This window comes from Hylobates moloch, unplaced genomic scaffold (genome assembly GCF_009828535.3).
Source record: "Hylobates moloch isolate HMO894 unplaced genomic scaffold, HMol_V3 SCAFFOLD_9, whole genome shotgun sequence".
In the NCBI taxonomy this organism is placed as follows: Eukaryota; Metazoa; Chordata; class Mammalia; order Primates; family Hylobatidae; genus Hylobates; species Hylobates moloch.
Window position 1 is genome coordinate 46,342,527 of NW_026652284.1, and position 15,174 is coordinate 46,357,700.

A 15,174-nucleotide genomic window follows, 5' to 3' on the forward strand; every position below is an offset into this window, starting at 1 on the left:
TCAACCCCAAATTTAGCAGAAGACAAGAAATAACAAGAGTCAGAGCTGAACTGGAGGAAAATCAAGATGAAAAAAATTCAAAAGATCAACAAATCCAGGAGTTGGTTTTTTGAAAAAATTAATAAGATAGGTAATCAGCTAGACTAATACAAAATAAAAGAGAGAAAATCCAACTAAACAATTAGAAATGATGAGGGGGATGTTACCACTGACCCCACAGAAATAAAAAATAACCATTGGAAACTACTACAAACACCTCTATGCACACAAACTAGAAAACCTAGAAGAGATGAGTAAATTCCTGGACACATACATGCTCCCAAGACTGACTGAATCAGGAAGAAATTAATTCCATGAACAGACCAATAACGGTCTCTGAAATGAATCACTAATAAATAGCCTACAAATCAAAAAAAGCCCTGAACTAGATGGATTCATAGCCAAATTCTACCAGATGTACAAAGAAGAGCTGGTACCATTCCTACTGAAACTATTCCAAGAAATTGAGGAGGAGGGACTCCGCCCCAACTCATTCTATGAGGTCAGCATGATCCTGATACCAAAACCTGGCAGAGATACAAAAAAAAAAAAAAAACAAAAAACTTCAGGCCAATATCCTTGATGAACATTAATGCAAAAATCTTCAACAAAATACTTGCAAACAGAATCTATGAGCATATCAAAAAGCTAATCCACCACAATCAAGTAGGCATCATCCCTGGGATGTAAGGTTTGTTAAACATATGCAAATCAATGTGATTCATCATATAAACAGAACTAAGGACAAAAAACACATGATTATCTGGATAAATGCATAAAAGACTTTTGATAAAATTCAACATCCCTTCATGTTAAAAACTAGATACTGAAGGAACATACTATGACAAGTAATAAGAGCCATCTATAACAAACCCACAGCCAACATCATACTGAATGGGCAAAAGCTGGAAGCATTCCCCGCGAAAACCAGCACAAGACAAGGATGCCCTCTCTCACTACCCCTATTCAACATAGTATTGGAAATTCTGACCAGGGAAATCATGCATGAGAAAGAAAGAAAGGGAATCTAAATAGAAAGAGAGGAAGTCAAACTATCCCTGTCTACAGATAACATGATTCTATATCAAGAAAAACCCCATAGTCTTGGCCCAAAAGCTCCTTCAGCTGATAAACAACTTTAGCAAAGTTGCAGGATACAAAATCAATGTGCAAAAATAACTAACATTTCTATGCACCAACAAAGCCAAGCAAACAGCCAAATCAGGAAGACAATCCCATTTGTGATAGCCACAAAAAGAATAAAATACCTAGGAATACGGATAACCAGGGGTGTGAAAGATCTCTGCAATAAGAATTACATATAACTGCTGAAAGAAATCAGAGATGACACAAACAAATGGAAAAACATTCCATGCTCATGGATAAGATAATCAATATTATTAAAATGGCCATACTGCCCAAAGCAATTTCCAGATTCAATGCTATTCCTATCAAACTACCAATGACATTCTTCACAGAACTAGAAAAACACTATTTTAAAATTAATATGGAACCAAAAAAGAGCCTGAATAGCCAAGGCAATCCTAAGCAAAAAGAATAAAACTGGAAGCATCATGTTACCTGACTCTAAACCATGCTACAGGGCTACAGTAACCAAGACAGCATAGTACTGGTACAAAAACAGGCACGTAGACCAATGGAATAGAATAGAGAGCCCAGAAATAAGACTACACACCTATGACCATCTGATCTTTGACAAAGCTGACAAAAACAAGCAATGGGGAAAAGACTCCCTATTCAGTAAATGGTGCCTGGTTAACTAGCTAGCCACATGCAGAAGATTGAAGCTGGACTCCTTCCTTACACCATATAAAAAAATCAACTCAAGATGGATTAAAGACTTAAATGCAAAACCCAAAATATAGGAACCTTGGAAGACATCCTAGGCAATACCATTCTGGACATAAGGACGAGCAAAGATTTCATGACAAAGACACCAAAAACAATAACAACAAAAGCAAAAATTGACAAATGGGATCTAATTAAACTAAAGAGCTGCTGCACACCAAAAAAAAATATCATCAGAATAAACAGACAACCTAAAGAGGGGGAGAAAACATTTGCAAACTATGCAGCTGACAAAAGTCTAATATCCAGCATCTATAAAGTACTTAAACTAGAGAAAAGTGAACAACAAATAAATATTTATAATATTCATAATATAATAATATCCACAATATCTATTCATAATATAATAATATTCACAATATAATTATATTCATAATATAATATTCACAATATAATTATATTCATAATATATTCATATTTTATGAATATTTTGTTCATAAAATAATATGAACAAAGATGTTGCATTAAAAAGTGGGCAAAGGACATGAAGATACTTTTCAAAACAAGACATACATGCAGCCATCAATTATATGAAAAAAAGCTCAATATCACTGATTATTAGAGAAATGGAAATCAAAACCACAATGAGATACCATCTCACACCAGTCAGAATGGCTATCATTAAAAAGTCAAAAAATAGATGCTGGTGAGGTTGTGGAGAAAAGGGAACAGTTATAGATTGTGGCTGAGAGTGTAAATTAGTTCAGCCATTGTGGAAAGCAGTATGGTGATTACTCAAAGAGCTAAAAACAGAACTACCACTCCATCCAGCAATCCCATTACTGGGTATATACCCGGAAGAATATAAATCATTTTACCATAAAGACACATGCATGCGAATATTCATTGCAGCACCATTCATAATAGCAAATACATGGAATCAACCTAAATGCCCAGACTGGATAAAGAAAATGTGATACATATATACCATGGAATATTATGCAGCCATAAAGAAGAATGAAATCATGTCTTTTTCAGGAACATGGAAGGAACTGGAGGCTATTATCCTTAGCAAAGTAATGTAGCAACAGAAAACCAAATACCACATGCTGTCATTTATAAGTGAAAGCTAAATGAGAACTCGACACAAAGAAGGGAACAACAGACACTGGGTCCCACTTGAGGGTGGAGGGGCAGGAGGGAGAGGAACAGAAAAATAACTACTGGGTACTAGGCTTAACTCCAGGGTGATGAAATAATCTGTACAACAAACCCTGTGATGGGAGTTTACCTGCGTAACACACCTTCACATGTGCCCCTGAACCTAAAATAAAAGTTAAAAACAAGACAAAACAAAACCTCTTTTCTGTAGCCACAATAGTTGAAGGAGAGCTTGGCTGAATATAAGATCGTTGGTTTGCATTGTCTTGCCTTACTTTTTCAGAAAGATGGATCCAGTGTCGTCTTGGTTGAATGTTAGCTTTGAATGTTTGATCATATTGCTGAGATATGTCTCAGGGTTGATTATTACAAGTCAGTTTTTCTTGCTACATAGCCAAGCAAGCTTGATATATTCTGTTTGTACTACATAATATTTGGAAAAGTTATTTAAGCTTAACCAAATGTATTATACTACAAAAGGATGTCATCATAATATTTCTTTTCTTTTTGGAGCTGACGTCTTGCTCTGTGGCCCAGGCTGGAGTGCAGTGGTGTGAATGTCGGTTCACTGCAACCTCTGCCGCTGGGTTTCAAGCAATTCTCCTGCCTCAGCCTCCCGAGTAGCTGGGATTACAGGTGTGTGCCACCACACCCGGCTATTTTTTTGTATTTTTAGTAGAGACAGGGTTTTGCCATGTTGCCCAGCTGGTCTTGAACTCCTGACCTCAGGTGATCTGCCTGCCTCAGCCTCCCAAAATGCTGGGATTACAGATGTGAGCCACTGTGCCCAGCCATCATCACAATATTTCAAAAAGATCATGTGAAATTTTGTCCCATGTTTTGGAACAGAAGAGATAGCCAATAGGTTTTTTTGTTTTTGTTTTTGTTTTTAATGCCATGCTTTCTTTGGTGGAATGAAGCCTAGCTTGTGTGTAGATAGATCTGGGGCAGGAGTTGGGGGGGGGACTTTTAAGGAAAAGATGAGGGTGGCAGAGCATGTCCTTTGTCACCCACAGGAGACAAGGGCAAAAATGGAGTGCATTTATTACCGTTTAAAATAAAATGCAAAGATACTTTTAGAAAAAAAGTTTCCAAATCTACTGTGAACTGTGAAACTGCAATCCAGTTATTCACCTTTCTATCAATCTCCAAAGATGTTGCTTTACTCGATAGTTTAGACATCAGTGATACTTGCATTCCAGGAATTTCCTTGGTGGGTGAAGGAACAAATTCCAGAGGAAAAGGAGATTTGGAGGTTGTAGAGAAGTTTGAAGGGGTAGCTCTCTGAGAGGCAGAGAGGGGGAAATATCCTATACAGGAAAATAAAGCTAACTACAAGGTGTATGCAAGGAAGATCTCATGTGAAGGATTTAATTTTTCTTTGTTTTTCCCTTGAACTCTGTGATCAGTCCTATTAAGCATCCAGTTAAAAATTTTAATTCCACATTGCAATTTTTTATAGCTATTTCTGAAACTCTAGTAAAATCCACTTACTTATAAAAACAAAGGGATTGTAGGGCATTCAGAACACGTATATAAGGGAAGGTAAGGCCTCTTGCCAGAGGCCACAGGGGCAGGAGCAGACAGGAAGGACAAGATTCTTACCGCTGTCCAAGCCACTCTGTATGGGACCAGAGGCTCAAGGCAGAGGTGAACAGAGGGCAGAGAAGCATCTACCCCCATACACCTCTGGGTAGCCATGAGGCAGTCTTCCCTTATCCCCACAAAAATGAAGGTATGCCTAGAAGGGGGATACATGGAGGCAGGATAAGCAGGTGGGAAATGATGATAGATAAAGATACTGTGATAGAACAAGAAATATATATATTTGGTCTTTATTCCCAGTTCCTGGCACAGAGTTCCTGAAACTCGTGGAATTTTCTGAGTGGTAGGGGTGAGAAGAACACCTTTTGTTATTCAGAACAAGACTTTTTTTAATTCTTCTTGAGTTTGTGCTAATGAGATGACTCTTGGTAGGCCCTGGGCAGCTTCAGGATGGGGCCAGCTGCCAGAGGAATCAACTATGTGGCCCCAGTCCTGACCTCCTGAGGAACTGAAGACTGAGTTCCATCACCAGTGGCCAATGATCTTATCATTCATGCCTTTGTAATGGAGCCTCCATAAGAACCCTAAGCAACAGAGATTGGAGAGTTTCCAGTTTGGTGAACACACTGAAGTGCTGGTAATGGAGGAGACCAACCCTCATATTGTCTTATGCCCAATTTCTGCCTCCAAAGAAAGAAGTAAAAACTAAAAGGCAGAAATGAAATCCACAGGCAGACAGCCTGGCACCGGGCCCAAGGCCTGGTTAAAGATAGACCCCTGACCTAACTGGTTGTGATATAGATTCCAGACATTGTATGGAAAAGCATTGTGAAAATCCCTGTTCTGTTCTGTTCCATTCTGATTGCTGGTGCATGCAGCCCCTAGTCTGAGGGGTTTTGTCTGCGGCTTGTCCTGCTACACTGGGAGGCTGGCCAGAGAGGGCATGGAAGCTCTGGGCCCCTCCCCCATGCTTTGAACTATGCATGCCTTCCGTCTGGCTGTTCCTCAGTAGCATTCTTTCTTTTTTTTTTTGAGATGGAGTCTCACTCTGTCACCCAGGTTGGAGCACAGTGGCATGGTCTTGGCTCACTGCAGCCTCTGCTGCATCCTGGATTAAAGTGATTCTCCTGCCTCAGCCTCCCAAGTAGCTGAGATTACAGGCATGTGCCACCACATCTGGCTAATTTTTGTATTTTTAGTAGAGACGGGGTTTCACCATGTTGGCCAGGCTGGTCTTGGACTCGTGACCTCGGGTGATCCTCTCTCCTCAGTCTCCAAAAGTGCTGGAATTACAGGCTTGAGCTGCCATGCCCAGTCAGTAGTATCCTTTCTAATAAGCCAGTGGTAGAAAGTAAACTGCTTTCCTGAGTTCTGTGAGCCATTCTAGCAAATTACCAATCCTGAGAAAGGGATGGTGGAAACCCCTAATTTATAGGCGTCTGAAAGTTTGGGAGGCCCAGGACTTGCAGTTGGTGTTTAAAGTGGCAGTCTTGTGGGTCTGAGCCCTTAATTAGTGGAATCTGATGCCACATTATGCTAATGAAGTGGCTCCAGATGGTGTCAAAATTAAATTAATTTTAGGACACTCAATTGATATCCACAGAGAATTGGAGAATTGCTTGCTGTGGAAAAAACCCAGACATTGAGTGTTAGTGTTGTTGAGTAGAAAAACAGTTTTCTTTTGATATGTATATATAGATACATGTAGATACATATGTATGTGTAGATATGTATAGATAGATGTATATATGTATGTTCTGATATGTATGGATAGATATAGATACATATGTATAGATATGTATGGATAGATATAGGTATGTTTACATATCTATGCATAGATAGCTAGATACAGATTGATATAGCTAGATGCCTTACACACATCTCGATTACAGCAGCAGCAGTGATACCATCTTCCTTCCTTTACCACTGAGGTAGTGATACAATATATGTTCAGATATGTGTGGATAGCTGTAGATATGTATGTGTTCATATGTATGCAAAGATATTGATACATACATATGGATATATATGGGTAGAGATAGACATGTATGTGTAGATGTGTATAGATAGCTAGATGAAGAGAGAGATTGATACAGCACATCTGAATTACAACAGCACCGGTGACACGACCTTTCCATCCTTACCCCTGGTCTCCCATTCCCTGGCACATCCCCTGGAGAAGTCAGCAGGAGGAGAGGCGAAATAGTTACAGAACAAATCTGTTACAGTTTGAATTTTCTGGAAGCAGATGCTGAGGTGGAGTTTGGGGTGCAAAAAATATTTATGGGGATTGACACTTGTGAAAGCAAGAGGGAGGAAGCAGGTTCAGGCAGACAGCGAGGCAGGTCCTACGAAGCCTCAGCCACCCCAGCAGGAGCTCTGCAGCAAGAACTGCCCACCAGCATTGTCTGGGTTGGGGTCAACTGGCCAGGCCTTTATGCCCCCACCGCAGGCACCGGATACTGGTGCTCAGACAGGGCGTGGGCTTCGGTGGGGGCTCTCTGCAGCTGAGGCTGCCCTGAAGGGGCTGACAGCTGGATCTGTCTGCTATCCACTCCTTGCAGCTGGGAGGCACATCCTTCCTTGAAGGGGGGATCTGAACTGTAACCCTTGTCCTCTGTACAAGTCTGTGAGCAAAGAAACCTGACAAAATTGAAGCTCTGAATTGGATGTTGGATATGGTTGGCCTGAACATATTCTTGCCTAAAAGTGAGGAGTCATTACTCAGATAGACTGTTTCAATGCAAATGAGCTAAAATTCGAGGTATGGTCAAGGGGTAGGAGAAGGGAGACTCAATAGAACATATTTTAAGGCAATGCCAGGAGAAAAATAAACCTGCTTCCTGTTCGGACTCTTCAGAAGTTTGGCCCATGCGATAAACTTAATTAATAGCCTCAGTATAGAGAATTCTGTATTTATGCTTTTGTCCATAACTTTCAGTTCTTTGCATTAAAGATGCAGGGTGTATTTCTTCAACCTTCAGTCACATGACTTGCCTTGAGAACAGTATGAGGCAGTGGTGATGGTGAAGCTATTCCAACCTAGACCTTAAGAGACCTTCAAAGTTTTTGCTTCTTCTGGCTCATCTGCCATCACCATGAGCATGACACACCTGTATTTGCCCAATGGTCTGAGGAGAAGCATGGAGCTGAGCTGTCTAGGCTGTATTGTCCTAGCCATTCTCAACCAAGAGTAGAATCCCTAGCCAGCCTGCAGACGTGTAAGCCCAAATGGTTTCCACCAACCTCTAGCCAATTCACAGACTCATGATGTACTATAATAAACAATTATTGGTTGTATTGAGCCACTTAGTTTTGGGGTGGTTTGTTATGTAGAAACAGATAATTAGATATAGCTCATTAAAGTAGATATATTTATGTTTATATATATCACACCAGGTTGGTGCTTGGAAAGGGGGGGTACCATTTGCTCTATTTTTTTCTGTTGAGTATTTCATTCATTTATTATTGATTTGTTAAACTTTTTGTATATTGAGGGTTGGTTTTGAATTTTGTAACAATAGTAAACAATCTCAAAGGATACAGGGTTAATACATATAAGCCATTTGCTAATTATTCTTAAGTTGACTAATCTGTGATTCCAATAAGGTATTTACACAGTTTTTACTTATTTTCATGATCACATTCACCTGCATGAATTTCTGAAATAGTCACAGAAATTTCAGTATTGGAAGAGAACTGGGTGATCACATATCTCCACGATTATTAATATTTTCTTAGTCTCTTTGACAATTTAATAAAAGATCTGAACTCCCTTCCCAAAAAAAAAAAAAAAAAAACAGACACAGAGAATATTTTGCCCACAATTTCAAGGGCTTCATGAAGCTCATGAAGCTCATTGTGTAGTATATACCCTAGACCCAGGTAATGTGATGCAATGACCAGCAAGTCAGAGGTATTTTGACCTGTTTTCCCTTCCCCTTCCCCTTCCCTTTCCCCTTCCCCTCCCCCTTCCCTTTCCCCTTCCCTTTCCCCTTCCCCTTCCTTCCTTCCTTCCTTCCTTCCTTCCTTCCTTCCTTCCTTCCTTTCTTTTTTTAATTAACAGATAAAACCAACATTCGTTGAAAGTAAGGAGATTAAACTTAGACTGTCTGAACAAGTAAAAAACTAATACTAGATAATGAATTTGAACCAAATAGATCATCAAGTTTTGAATCATTTGTGTTAAGCTCTTCTTTTTGTCTGAATTAAATGTAATTTCCTTAAACCTGTACTGCACTTTGGTAGAGTAGATTGAGTGATACTTTAAGTGTTATTTTACTCTGTCAACAAAGAGCAAGTTCATAAAATCAAGTGATTCTTCACTCTCTTCAGGACACTTTCAAATTTTTCTTGCTGGTGATTTCCTGGGCAGCAACTTTATGAACAAAGAGCACTGCAAACATTAATGTAGGCGAGAGTTTATGCATAAAATCACACAAAGTATCATTTGTGGTCAGAAGAGCAAGTTGAAGGAGGACTTGGCACTGTCTAGACATGTTTTAGCTGATTTCGTTTTTCTAGTCAAACCTGACATAATAAAATATCAAGGGTTTGTTATTTTAAGAAAATATTTTAGTTTATGGTCTTTGATAATATTGCCTTGAATGATTTTTATGTCTTCTTTTCTATTTTTGATGTATTGTGGTAAGGGGAAGCATCTATAAAAAGAAATTTTCTTCTTAGAGGAGAAAAGACTAACTGCAGGTAATCATTTCCCTGGGCCCCAGGGATGTTTCTAAGCACTGGACTCTCCTGGGAATGGTTAGCACTGTGGGCATACTTAGCTTCTCCGCAGACCCAGCTCTTACTACTCGTGAGATACTAGGCTAAGCACTAAAGATAGAAGAAAGAACAAGACCTAGATACACTTTCAGAGAATCATGTTCTACTTCAGAGACCGTAATATTGGCAACCTGTGATCCAATTTGGGGAAAGATGAACAATATATTAGCTGATGCAGAGCTGAATTGGTTACCAATGAATTTTACATTAGGCTAATATATCTTTCTCAACTTAAAAAAGTTAGAATATACAGCACATCAGGCCCACATTACACATGGCAGCTGGCAGCTTGGCAGTGTTGCTGCTTTAGAAGATGCAGTTCTCACCTGCCTCCACGTGGCCCAGACAATCATGTCGTTTGCCAGGAACTAGTAATCACTTGAATTTGAGACATGTGGCCAAGTTGAAGGAGAAGTAGATCCAGTTGGTGATTACATGGTGTGGAGAAAGGCGGTAACAGATGTATTTACATCAGACCATGAGGACATGATGGGGGTGGGTGTGCATGTGTGTGTGTGTGTGTGTGTGTGTATGTGTGTGTGGTGTATTGGAGGTGTATTTTTGGAAATTATTTATTAACACCTTATATTAAGTTGCATTTGTTTATGAGATTGATTTTCTGGCCCTCTAACTATGCCCTAAGAACAAAGCCTCATAGAAAGCTGAGAATTAGGTGAAACGAGTTCAACACTTGCCACTTTGTATTGTCAACCCACAATTCCATTCACTGTCTATTGAGTCCCTACCATGCACCATCCACGCATTTGCACACTAGATTGGTGAGATTATCTCAGAGATTGGCTTCAGAGATCATGCTGCTTTCCTCTTTGCACAGGTATCTGTGGCCTTGCTCAGTGAAAATTACTCTCTAGGTGCTAATGATGATTTTAGCCATTTTTACTACCTCAGAGGTCATGAATTTTTAATGAGGGACTCTTCGAGTCTGATATACCTATGAAACTGCCCCTGTAAACTTTATAAAATTAATCATGGAATAAGGGAGGGAAAAAAACAAACATAAGCCAAGCATACAGCACATCAGCATTCATCAGGAGGTCAGCTGCTCTCTGACCCGTTCCTCATAGTTGTTTGGTACCTATTGCCCCAGAATCACACAGACCCTGTTATAAGTTTCTAGTTCCCCTTAACTGCTCTATAGATAACAACTTTAACATTGTAAAATGTTAAGTTTTCCCTTTGAGATATTCTTTCAGGTCCTGCATAGTTGTGGAGCTACTTGCATCGCTGGTAAAGGACGCCACAAAGAGCTGACACCAAAGAGGGCAGTTTCCATATCCTGATGATTTTATCCCCCACTTACATTAAACAATCAATTACTCTAATTTTCCAGCTCCTCACCCTTCATGATCTCCTTAAAAACCCAACCCAGAACTCCAGGGAAGATGAATTTAAGGCTCCCATTTTCTCAGCTGCCCTGTGATCATTAAACTCTTTCTCTGCTGCAAACCCTGCTGTCCCTGTGTATTGGTCTGTTACTGTGCAGTCATATGAATCTGGTGGTCCTGTAACACCTACACAAATGAAAAGAATAGAGCCATAATGGAGCTCTTTATTATGATGAGTCCATATTTGGAAACATGTGTCCATCAAGTTATGTCATATAGACTGGACCTTCATGTTACTTTTGAGATAATCCTTGACTGAGTGTTTGGAAAGCAAGATAGATGAACTGGGGAAGAAAGAAAGGAAGGGGATGGAATAAATAGGGACTACTTCAGAGCTCTAGGATGCTCCTGGCTGCCCTGGGCTAGAGGGACAGCAAGAGACATTGATCAATGAGAGAGGAGCACATGGGAAGATGCAATATACATTTACCTTGGAACATCACCTGGGTCTGGCCTTGACCTGTTTTATTTGCATTTAACAAGAGCGATCACCTCTATACAATAGAGAAACAAAGTGACAAACAAGGTGTTTGCCTGTCAACAAGTTCCATGTATTTTTGTGTCTTCAAAAAATTCAAGCAGTTAACAACAAGGCTTTAAATCTCAGAAGTTTTATTTATTTATTTATTTATTTATTTATTTATTTATTTATTTATCTTTTTCAACTTTTATTTTAGATTTAGTGGGTGCGCATGCAGGTTTGTTACATGAGTATATTGTGTGATCCTGAGGTTTCAGGTATGAATGATCCCATCACCTAGGTACTAAGCAGAGTGCCCAATAGTTAGTTTTTCAACCCTTTTCCCCTTCCCTCTCTACCCCCTACTCTAGTAGTCTCCAGTGTCTATTGTTGCCACCTTTATGTCCATGAGTACCCAATGTTTGGCTCCCACTTATAAGTGAGAACATGTGACATTTGGTTTTCTCTTCCTGTGTCAATTTACGTTGATTCCATGTTTTTGCTATGGTGAATAGTGCTGAAATAAACATACAGGTGCATGTGTCTTTTTGGTGGAATGAGTTGTTTTCTTTTGGGTATATACCCAGTAATGGGGTTGCTGGGTCAAATGATCATTCTGTTTTCAATTCTTTGAGAAATCTCCAAACTGCTTTCCACAGTAGCTAAATTAATTTACATTCCCAGCAGCAGTGTATAAGCATTTCCTTTTCTCCACAGCGTCACCAATATCTGTTACTTTTTGACTTTTTAGTAATAGCCATTCTGACTGGTGTGAGATGGTAGCTCACTGTGGTGTTGATTTGCATTTCTCTGATGATTAGTGATGAGGAGCACTTTTTCATGTTTGTTGGATATTTATATGTCTTCTTTTGAGAAATGTTTATGTCTCTTGCCCATTTTTTAATGGGGTTATTTGTTTTTTTGTTGTTGTTCAATTGTTTAGATTCTTTATAAATTAGGATATTAGATATTAGTTGGACACATAGTTTGAGAATATTTTCTCCCATTCTATAGGTTATCTGTTTATTCTGATTCTCTTCATATTTTCTTTTGCTGTGCAGAAGCTCTTTAGTTTAATTAGGTCCCACTTGCCAATTTTTGTTTTTTTTAGAAACATCATTTAAATGATATAATTTTTGTAATTACAAAATGTGGTATTGATGCTCTACATGAAATACAAAAGACTGCAAAAATATAAAAGCCAAAGCATTTACTTATTTTCCTTTAACACCAACCAGATTAATGTAGGCAAAATAAAATTAGTATTAGAAGTTGTGAATTATACGGTTTAAATGTATTGCCATTCAAGAGAAATGCATTGTCTTGGGAGTCTGAGTGCTCTAGATTGATTGTCCATAAATAATTACATTATTGCTTAATCTTCAATTTCATTATGCCTTGTTGGAAAAGGCAGTGTAACCACAAATAGTTATATATATAGTTCTGTTTTTATTTTCTTTGTGATTTATTTCTTCTCTGCAATTACCATCATTAAAAGAAAAAAAAATTATAGTTAAGGAAAGAACATTACTTAATTTCCTGCATAGGCAGGTGGTGTTAAATGCCAAAAATAAATGGCCCTGCAGGAATCAGCCTTAGACTTGAATTTAACATCCCTATCCATTTATTAGTAATTTTGAAAATGTTTTATATTACCTGCTAATTTTAAATTATGATGAATACTTAATTGGCAACTGGAACTACAGAGTTGAGAGCAGCTAAAATGCAAAAGTGCCAAGAAATCTGAGGAATATACAGAAGGAGAAAAGTGGATATTAGTTATAGACCTTCACTGCCTTGGAAAGATTAAAGAAAAAGAGATAAATTTGCAACTTTATTGTCTGTAGTGTCCTAAAATAAGGATACATAAATTATGGTTTTTCAGTGAGATAGGAAAAAAACTACATACTGTACTGACATGCATGTGTTTTCTATGGCTCTTCACCTACTCAATAACTAATTGGTATGCTTTAGTTATTAGGCCTGAATTCCATCTTAAAAATTAATGACTCTCTTTTGCTATGATTGCTTCCTATGCCCAAAATATTGTAGTTATAAACTTAAGAAATTCCTGCTGTAAGGAAGTGATCATCAAAACCCCTAAATTTTGTCTCTCTCTCTCTCTCTCATATACACACACACACATACTCCAACTGTCTTAGTTTGCATTGCTATTCCTCACCAACAGAAACTCAAAACAACAAGCCCAAGACAAGGGCTGTGTCTTAGGTGCCTTGAAACAAGGCCCTATGACAGAAATTTGCTGAGCAGTTTTGTCAGTCAGTGTGCTCTGAGTAACAGCACAGCTAAGGGAGTGGGTGAAGTGGATTTAAACAAATGGAGAAGTTGGGTTGTGATGTGACAGCCATAGAGGTGTCCACTGACCCATGGTGAACACTGATTCTTAGGCGGCCTTGCAGAGTTGTCCAACCTAAGTCGAGGGGCTAGGTCTTTGTACTCCAATACTGACCGGTCACGGAGTAGTAACTGGCCCCAGGATAGCAGCATAGCCTTGAGTAAGGCAGCTCCTTCAGTCAACAGCAGTTCTCAGAGCCGTTCTCACTACAAGCAATATTTCCGATGTCTGTGGAAATGAGTGCCTTCAGCTCAAAGCAGGACTGAATGGAGCACCCCAGCAAAGGTAGACTATTTTGGAAAGTTATCACAAAGAAAAAGATTGGTGGGGGGACAGGGAAGAATAAAAGGAAGAGGAGGAGGAAGTCAACATAAGGGGCACTCACTAGCTCATAATTGAGCAGTACTGCTGTGGACTAGGGGAGCTCCTGCTGAGAGCCCTCCAAAGGACTTTGCAGAATATGCAGAAACGTCCGTCTGAGACATGGAAAATGGATGGGCTTCATTTCCCAGTGGACAAGGGTTAACACTCTTACTCTTACGGATTTCTGTTTATATGAGAACATCTGAGCAGGCTACTGCAGGACCACCCCCCAATAACAGTATTAAGTGATTAGGGCAGAAGAAGAGAGTTACATGGTATAGCTGAGGTGAAGTGCTCTCAGGCTACACCTGACGGCCATTGGTTACCAGAGAAGGAACCCAAGCAAAGCGGTCGTGAGTTGGTAACAGATAGCGAGTAAATCATGGCAGCTTTGCCTTTTTCATGCTTAGTAACTACCTGACAGAAGACTTGTAGTCTTTCTTGCTTATTTGGAAAACTCACAACTGGGAATCCTTATTCATTGGCTTTACATCCAGCTGCATTTTGCTGCCTATGTTATCACCAGGAATGATCTGTCATACTTGAGCAAGCTGGATAAAAATCTTTAGAATTATTTTGAACTACGATCTAAGGGCTTTAACTTTTTTCCTCTTTTTAAATCAAGAGATGAAGTAGGAGATATTAAGGTCTTTATACTGGTCTTTATAATGAGGTTGGTAGTTAGTGTTCTCTCTTACTCAACATTCTCAGGGAAGTAGGTAGCGTACATACATACATTTTTCAAGTAGCTAAAATTTATAGAGTTTTAGAAAAGGATGGCACGTTAGAAAGCATCTAACAAAATCCACCTTATTGACAGTTGAGTGAACTGATGCCAAGATAGAATAAATCACCTTGACAATGGCACACTGTGCTTTCGTGATTGAACAAGGAGCAGAACCCAGGTTTTATGGCTGCAGTTCAGTGTTCTTCCCACCCAAGACTTCATTTCCTCCTGTATTACATTTTCCCATCTTTACTCCAAATCATGACTAACTACATTACTTACTTTCTAGACTTTTAAAGCAAAATATACTAAACACAGTATATCAGTTATGTAAAATATTATTTCCATTGCAAGAGGTTGAACTGAGTATAAACTGGTCTTCTCTCTCTAAATGAAATAATAGAAACAATGCTTGTTTGTGTTGCTCAGCGACACAACAGGAGTCTTCGGAAGTTTATAAACTAATGGATGCAGGTGACAGTGGGTCACAGAGGAAGCCAGCAGGTGAGGATGTGTACAGGGG